This window comes from Miscanthus floridulus, chromosome 7, assembly GCF_019320115.1.
Source record: "Miscanthus floridulus cultivar M001 chromosome 7, ASM1932011v1, whole genome shotgun sequence".
In the NCBI taxonomy this organism is placed as follows: domain Eukaryota; kingdom Viridiplantae; phylum Streptophyta; class Magnoliopsida; order Poales; family Poaceae; genus Miscanthus; species Miscanthus floridulus.
Window position 1 is genome coordinate 131,066,834 of NC_089586.1, and position 8,773 is coordinate 131,075,606.

The window sequence follows — 8,773 nt, forward strand, 5'->3', positions numbered from 1 at the left end:
GAAGGCTGGGAGCCGGACGGTAATTTGTCGCAGGTATGTTTCGTTCTGCCGTTGGACGATTGCGCTGTAATTTTTTTAGTTGTATATAGAGATTCCGTTCTGTACGTCCAGCTCATCTGACAATACGTTTCAGTTCACCAAGTTGTCCCTTCCATTTGTATACCCTTGGTACAGTAATCGATATTCGCCATTCCTCCCAGGCTCATTTCTTGCACTGCAGTGTTCATCAGTTCATGGTAAAAAAAATTATAGTCCAGTTCATGTTGCTTGTTATTGTCTTGCCATTGCAGGAGCCCCCCAAAGTCACTGAATGCATTTCTGAGCCACAACCAAGTGAAGAGCTTGAAAAGGATAGGTCCTCAGATTTGATGCTCACAGCTTTTGTATATAGATGGAGGCAACAAGGCAGGAGAAAAGAACAAGAGCAGAATCATATATAATTAATGATTGGCTAAAAGGTAGCACTACTAGTTTAGAAGAAACCAAACAACACTTATCAATTCCTAAACATAGATGAACTGCAAAAAGAATTTTCAGAGTTCAGTACACCAAGCTCCAGATACAGACTATGATGGATGATGGCTGTCCCCCTCTTTTTAAGTTTGAAAATCCTCATGGATGATGATAGCTACTACCTGACTTGACAGAACCTCCCTTCTAATTAGCAAACCAACAAATTCCCCTTTCACGTGCTTAAAGCACTCTCCTTGTTTTCTTCTAAGTGACTGACTGACTGACTGACTAGCTGCAAAGTTTCCTCTCTAAATCTGTCTCCCTCTGCTGCTGGTTTAGCTCTCCTTCTCACCTACCTAACTTGCAAGCAACTGCAATTGTAATGCAGCAACCACTCTGATTCATCTATTTCTCCTGCCCCTCCTCTCACCCTCCTCTCTCTCTTTCTCTCTCTATACAAACAAAAAAAACATTCACGGGAACCAATTAACCAATAGACAAAAAAGAAGAAAGGTAAAATAACACTAGCCCCCGATGAAAAAAAGACCTAATGAACTAACAACGCCGGGATGCCCGGCGATGGATTGGGACTGGATGGACGCTGACAGAAACCAATGCATGTGATGATGGGTGGGATCCATGGCGGCGACTAGCGACCATGATGGACGACGACGACGACTGACGACTGATGACTGATGAAGCAACCATGCATGCATACATACTAATATGTATACATATATAGCTATATATGGGGGACGAGAACGACCGACGGACCGACCGACAGTCCGGCGACGCCGTGCCGGGACGTCAATCCCGGCGGCGGATGAACTGCAGGAGGTCGCACGACGGGTCGCCGCTGCGGACAGCCTTCTGGCGCATCTCCACCACCTTCTTGTGCGAGTTGGAGTGGATGGACGGCACGAAGGTGGGGCTCGCCGCGGGGCGGTACTCCGGGAACAGGCGGCCGGACTTGTAGCGCACGCCGCAGGCGTTGCAGAGCGTCTTGGGCCCCAGCGGCCCCGCGCGCCACTGCGGCGTCTTCTCGATCTGGCAATGCGTGCACCTCCTGACGGCGCCGCCCTGTGGCTCCGCGTGCTCGCCGCCTTCCTCGTAGTCGGCGTCGCCGTCGTTGTCATCAGAAGAGGCAGCAGGCGCGGGGGGCGCCGGCTTCTTGACCTTCTTCTTCTTCTTCATGGGCGGCGCCGGGTGCGGGCTGGACTCGGCGATGCTCTCGGGGTCCGAGTGGGACGACCCGGACGAGTACATAGGAGTCGGCACGAGGATGGTGGGCGCCTCAGCCACCCCGGCGCGCGCGGCGGCGCCGGTGAACGCGGACGGGCGGGAGCGCTTGCTCCGCGCGCGCGCTGGTATGACGAGCACTGGGCGGCGGCGCCGCCTGGCGCGGCGACACGGGCGCCGACCTCGCGTGGCCTCCGCCACTCCCGCTGCCGCTCCCGGAGAAGGACTCCGAGGAGGAGGACGACGACGAGGGCGCGGAGCCTCCGGCGCTGCCACTGCCGCCGCCGTTAGCGTTGTTGAAGCTGCCGTGCTCCAGCACCGAGATGGGGCTGGAGCTGCGGAACAGCAGCGCGTCCTCCATCTTGTCCGGCGGCAGCAGTGCGCCGGCCGCCATCGCGGAGCTCTTGATGATGGCCGCCGCGCAGCCAGCCGCCGCGCCCGGGAACGCCGGCTCGTGTGGGATGGAGTCGTCGTCGAAGAGCCCCGACAGCCACTCCAGCTGCGCCATGTCCATGTCCATGTCGTCGCACTGCAACCAAAGGGAATCAGAATCATTAGTTGCCACGTCAGAAACGTCAGAACAGAATCATGCGACGCCCCCAGCACCGACACTGCCGGCTTTGCCGCTGCAGCTACTACTATCTCTATCTGCCATGAATGACGTCATCGTCTTTCCAACGCGGTCCTAATATACTTTAGTCAGTCATCCTACTGCTCACATTACGTAGAGCAGTAATAAATCAGATTTGCACTGCAAAGCAATCATGGACGAATGGGCCAGGCCGGGCTGGGCCCCAGGTGTAATTTCGGTTGCGTAGAGAAGAGGCAAAAAAAAAAAACTACCACCAACAGGTGCAGCACTAGCGGATTAGTTGCTGGGCTGGCGAGCTACCAAGAAAAGCGACGGGCCCTCCGACGACGTAACACGGGCCCGGCCGTAATATCCAGGTCCAACCAACAAACCAAACAGCGGCCGGGCGGTGGTAACTCCGATCACGATCTCACCGGCCACCGACACCGCCCGCTCCTCCTCCTCTTCCCCAACCACCCACCGCGCCGCGCACGGACACGACAACAAATCATCACGCCCCGCGCGCAAGGCGCCAGGTCCTGGCCGACGCCGACGCGCGTGGCGTGTCCCCTGACGCCCGCGGAGTGGGGGCGGGGCGTTGGCGCCCAGCTATTTTGAACTCCGTTCCGTTCCGTTTCACGAGGAATCGCCCGCACAGTAGAGAAAAAATAAATAAAAACGCGTTGCAGTTGCACGACCGACACGGGCAATGCGCGGCGGAGGCGGACAGGACATGGACGAAGGGGGGTGGCAGACTCACCGAGCCGATGTGTGCGCCGACGACGTCCTTGGGGTCGAACACGTCGGGCCCCGCGGCGGCGAAGAAGGCGCTGGCGGAGGCGTCGTGCTGCGCGGGGGGAGGCGGCGCCAGCGCGTGGGGAGGGGGCGGGGCGAGCGCATTGCCGGCGCGGCCGACGTCGATGATGCGCGCGGAGAGCGGGCTCCCCGGCGCCGGCGCGTCCAGGAGGAGCACGTCGGCAGCGGAGTCCTCCTTGGGGAAGTCGAGGAGGTCGTCGATGTGGTCGAAGAGGTCGCCGCACGTCGCCTCCAGGAAGCTCTGCTCCCTCATCATCTCCTCCACGAATCCGCCGCCTGCCATCTGCCTGCTTCGATCGATCGAACAATACAATTCGGTCAGTCAGTCGCCTCCGGGCTGCGCTGGATATATATATTTATATTTATAATAAAGAAGGGAAACCCCGGACGCGGAATAGATAGATGACGATGAATATCCTCCATATTAATGCGAGAATACAAATCAGGCTGGATATGCATGCATTGATCACACAAATGGAATGAAATTAAGGCAACGCCGATTTTTTTTCACCTGCTATTTACTTATTCCAAAGATACGACGGCTGCATATGGAGGGCAGGGAGGATGAAACCGGCGCCGAATGAATTCGTATTTTTGGCACAAGTAGACGTTGCCCAAATCCTTCCCTTTCAGAGAAAGATGGGCGGCCTGCTAATCTACGACTCCTACCCCCTTTATTATAGCAGTAATCAAAATGTGATCTTTTGATGAGCTGGGGGGCGGTAAACAAACAAACAAACAAATAGAGGGGGAGCGGAACAACAGGGCTGGAGTTGGAGTAGGAGGAGATGGAGATGGAGTTTTTTTTTTCCCTTGCCAAATTCAATTGAATTCAAAGTGACGGCAGGGCGGGCTCCATGCCCATATATGTATGCAGTGCATGATGATGCCGGCCGGGCGCGGGGCCCACCCACCATGTGAGCAGCGCATGGGGCGGGTCCATTTTCTGAAGCAAGCATAGGCGACCAGATGGAAGCACAGTACATGCACGATACGGTAAATTTTAAATATATATTAAATTAAAAATATACTACTAGTAGTAAAATAATACGAACAAACGAGGGTGGAAAAATCGGAGCGTTTGATTGATTCACCACCAAGGAGGAGGTGTTGGGGTGCTTGTGTACCGGCGTAAAAGTCAAAGCGGCCAGAACAAGGAATTTGTCAAAAAGCAGGTGCGCTGACGCGGCGTGCCTCCATTGGCCGCGACGCGTCACTGGGGCTGCCACCTGGCCGGCGGCTCCTGCTTCGGGCCGAAGCGGCTTCCACCCTCGGTAAAGCGGCTAATTATTCCCGAGTCCTCGGGTGAAAACCCCGAGGAATTCTAGTCTCCCGTTTTTCTTCTTTTTTACTACTGCTACTTTTATTTTTATAATTAACCAATTTGCGTTGATCCGATCACGCTGGTTGCAAATAATGGAAGGAATCGAATCTTCATGTCTTTTACTATAGACATTTTATCTTTTTACCCCTATCAAATCCAGCCAAGAATGAGCAACTATTGGATTTGGACTTTTTTTCCCCCACTGTTCTGCCTGTCCCCTCTGCTTTGCTTCCAGAGAATCCGTCCAGACTGGAAGGAAGGATGGAAGCGTATATCTGTAAAAGCATAAGGGGATGCATGCAAAGGTACAGACAAGGACTCTGTGGAAAAACAAGCCAAGGCTGCTGCTGGGAAGGGAAGGAATTGGAATGCCGTGTGACCCTGAGCAGCATCTCCCTTCACCCAGTCAATTCCAATTCCACCAATTCATACGCGTATATCCATTTACCAGGACAAGGCCAGCCAGGCCAGCATCAGCAGCAGCACATACAAAGATGTCCTTGTAACCGGGAAGCTTCTGCCTCCCTCCCTAGAGTCCCTTTCCCTTGGCAAGTAATTTTGTGCAGTCTTGGAATTCAATTCAGAAACAACAGTCCAAATTTGAGCCCTTTTTTGTCTTGTCTTTTTTTCATTTTCCCCCAGGAATTGAATTTGAAGATGCCTGAATGAGCTGTGCAACTACACATATATGCAGAATGGGATGAAGAACCAACCGGATATGTCAATGAAGAAGCCAAGCTGGTTTACTGGCGACAATTGGCCGGCAGCCGGAGCCAGTCCGGCCGGCTATCAGAAAATGGGAACTCGAGGAAGCAAAAGACAAAAGAAAGAAGAGAGGGCCAGAAACGGGCCACACAAAATGGAAGAACATGCAATTCAATTCTTGCTCCTGCCTGCGATCAATCCTTGCTTGCTACTGTATTTTGGAGGCGAAAATGGCTAGTTTTTGCACATGATAAGCACCGTCGGCGATCGACTGATGACTCACCTGTGAGTTCGCCGGAAACGATCGACAGATGACTCACTCCTCCCTTCCTCCTGGCCTGGGTTGCTTGGTGCACACAAAAAAAGAAGCCCCTTTTTTCTCTAGCTGCCAGCTACCTCTTCTGCCCAGCCCGTGGCACTCTAGCTGAGGAGTAGCTGTTGGTGATCACGAACGCCTGTAAATAAGCAAAGGGACTGTGGTGGGTGGAATCAGGGTGGTGCTAACTCTCTCTCTCTCTCTCTCTCTCTCTCTCTCTCTCTCTCTCTCTCTCTCTCTCTCTTCTGTGGTTGTACTATTACTCCTCCTGCATGGCTAAGCTTGGTGGCAAGCAAGCTGCTGTGTCGATGGACAGAGAGAGGCGACTGAAGAAGATGAAGAAGAAAGTTGCTGGGTGTCTTGTACAACTCCAATTATAAGGAGAACTGTGTACTCCTAACAAGAGAGAGGGAGGCCCGGGGAATTATGGAGAGCTATATAGGTGGAGGTAAATGGAAAGGGGTGGGGTGGTGGTGGTGGTGCGTGGGTCGGTGGAATTCAATTCCTGCCCCTCTCTCTCCTCCTGTGCCTTCTTCTTCCTCCGGACTGGCCTCCTCTTGAGAGAGAGGAGCAAGAGGTAGAAGAGAGATGTATGCACGGAGAGAGAAGAGAAGAAGATTGGGAGACTAGCGACAGGGTGAGCCCAGAGTGGAAAATATAATCGAGCGAGGGATTATTAATATAATAAATAAAATTAATAAACTATGGGTGGCAGAACGTGAGGGAAGGTAACTGATGAGTGAGGCCTACAGCTACAGCTACAGCTGCTGCTTTGTTATCAGGATGAGGGGAAAAAGAAAAAAAAGATGGCTGGATAGCTCCTGGGTTTTGAACGTTGGCGTTCGGAGGCCAGGCAGGCAGGCTGAAGCGACGGAAGTGGCGATCCACTCCTCTCCCTTTTTTACACTTGAAGGCGCTCAGTCGAGAACCCGGCCGCGTCAGGACGACGATGAGGAAGAAGAAGACAACTGCAGCGCATGGTGCAACCAGCCAAGTCGTCGCTGGTATGTTACTAGGGAGGCCGGAGTACCAGCACTACGTACTCACGCTGCGGTTAATGTTAATGGATCCAGCAGGCTGCCGGATTTTTTACTGGCGCCACGTCGTACGCGCGATTCGAGCAATCAATTAGTGGCGGTCATTGTATTAGCACCACCAAAGCACGCAACCACAAGTTGTTGCTGCACCGCACCACCACTAGTGAGCGAGCAAAGCAACGGGAGCTACAGAAGACGGGCCGGAGAGAGAAAACTATATCATCAGGCTAGAGAGAGAGAGAGAGAGAGGAAGACAGTAGTGTGTGTGTGTGTTTTGTGTGAGGACACACGGTAGGTAAGCCAGCCTCCCTCACTGCTAGCTGTCGTCCCCCCCGCCTTTTCTGTCGTGACGTTGAAGTTTCCTCCCCCTCGTACCTTCTCTCTCCTCCCTTTTTTTTCCACACACACAAAACTTGGTTGGGAAAAAAAATCGGGGGGGGGGGGGGAGAGAGGAGGAGAAAGCACAGCTCAGATGGGTTCCCTTGTACACATGGCACGTGACGTGAGGGAGGCGCGAGGCCGACGACGAGAGATACTCCCCCCTGCTACTGCTCCGCGACGACCACCAGCCCTTTCCTTCCCCACGCCGTGAACTAACCGACAGCCACCGCTCGAGCCTGGGATCCTCTGCGGCCGGGAGGAACCATCCGTGGCGTCCACCACGCTACCGTCCGCGCCCGTCGCGGTTACCGCCACCTCCCCTTTCTCCGCTCCACGGAACCATCCGCCCGCCCGCCCGACCAAAAATCGCGGGCCGCCCGCGTGCGCCTCATTGACCGCCTCGCCGCGGCTGGGTCCGCGGGGCCTCCTCCGCCTCGTATCCTGTACACACGCCCGCCCGCCCCAGACAAACAAGTCGCGGGCGGGGGCGGCTCGGCCGCTGCCGCTGCCTCTGCCTACCTGCGCGCCGGCTGGGTCGCCGCGGCCGCGCGCGCTGCGGGGCGGGATTGGCTTGGTGATTGAGAGGGACGCGGACCGGCCTTGCGTCGATCGCGTGATCGTACGCATCGTTAATTTTCCCCGGTCCGACGACGCGCGGCGCGGAACGTATCTAACTCGCTTCGTCGTCCACATCCGTGGTGGCACGGGGTGGCCGCCGGCCTAACCTCACCTTCGCTCGTTCTGGCCTGTGACCCAACCCATGTCGTACGAGTACAAGCATGTTTACCGAACTTACTGCGTCCAGAGTAATGCGTTTGGTCGAATTAAACCTGATCCATCGATCTGCTACTGATTGTATTTATATATATATGCACCCTTCTTATATTACCATTGGCAGTGGCACCGACTGCCCACCGAACGAGCGATCCGGACAGGCGATGGACAGTAACCGAGCCGGGGCCGTCTGAATGGCATCATGGCAGAGTATTCATTCGTTCAGTATACGATGCTTGCATCCACGCAAGCAGCAGCAGCTCGCTCCCGGACGTCCTGCCCCTGCCTTCCCCTGCCCATGTGACGGGGGTACTGCCGGTTAGCTAGCAGCTGTGGAGCAGGAGACGGAGACGGGGACTAGCAGCGGTTGAAGCGGCCACCTCTTATAATCCGTATTTTTTCGACTTGTTTTTCAGCCAAAACAGTATTTTTTCAGCAAAGCGGAGCCAGGAAAAGGAAAGGTGCCGCGTGTGCTGTGCTGGCTGCTGGGGAAATTAAAAGCGAGGGACGACGGAGAGGAGAGGACAAGGACTAGTATAGGAGGACTAAAGTGACCGCGCACCCGATGGTGGTTCGAGCGGGGCTCGGGGCTCCCAGTCCCAGCAAAACAAACGCATATCATGCGATCGGGCCCGAGGAATCGGCGGTGAAGAGGGGGGCCGCCCCGCCGGCTGCTTTTTGCGCTTTGCAGCGTTAACTAACTTGGGTTGCACTCCTTGCATCCATGCCTTGAGCTTTACTACTCCCCCTTTCACTCACTCACACTCGCTCTCGCTCTGGTCATGGTCACTGGTCAGTGATCACCACACGACGACCCATAGCCAGCTGGGCAGGCAGCCAGCATGTCCAGTCCACGGCGAGGCGGGCGCCCATCGAATCCATTCCATCCACCATGCACTGCAACACCCGAACCTGAACCCGAACCCGAACCCAGTCGTCGTCTTCTTTTTGCGCGCGATCGCCCTTTTCAGTAGTTGCGGTTGCCGCTGCTGTTTTCGGTGGCCAGCCCAGGGTGCCAGGCAAAGGCTCGGGCGCCACCAACCCGCGCTGAGCTGACGTCTGTTGCGTTCGTTCGTGCCAATGCTATCGCTATGCTATGCTGCTGCTGAGACTGTCTGGGTTCTGGCCAGGTTTACCCATGGCTGTCTGGCTACGGC

General features: G+C 55.1%; 1 pseudogene; it reads right to left on the reverse strand.

Moving 5' to 3' along the window:
* Window positions 1-413: 413 nt before the first annotated feature.
* LOC136468000 (GATA transcription factor 11-like) lies at window positions 414-6,674 on the reverse strand (annotated as a pseudogene).
* Window positions 6,675-8,773: the final 2,099 nt, after the last annotated feature.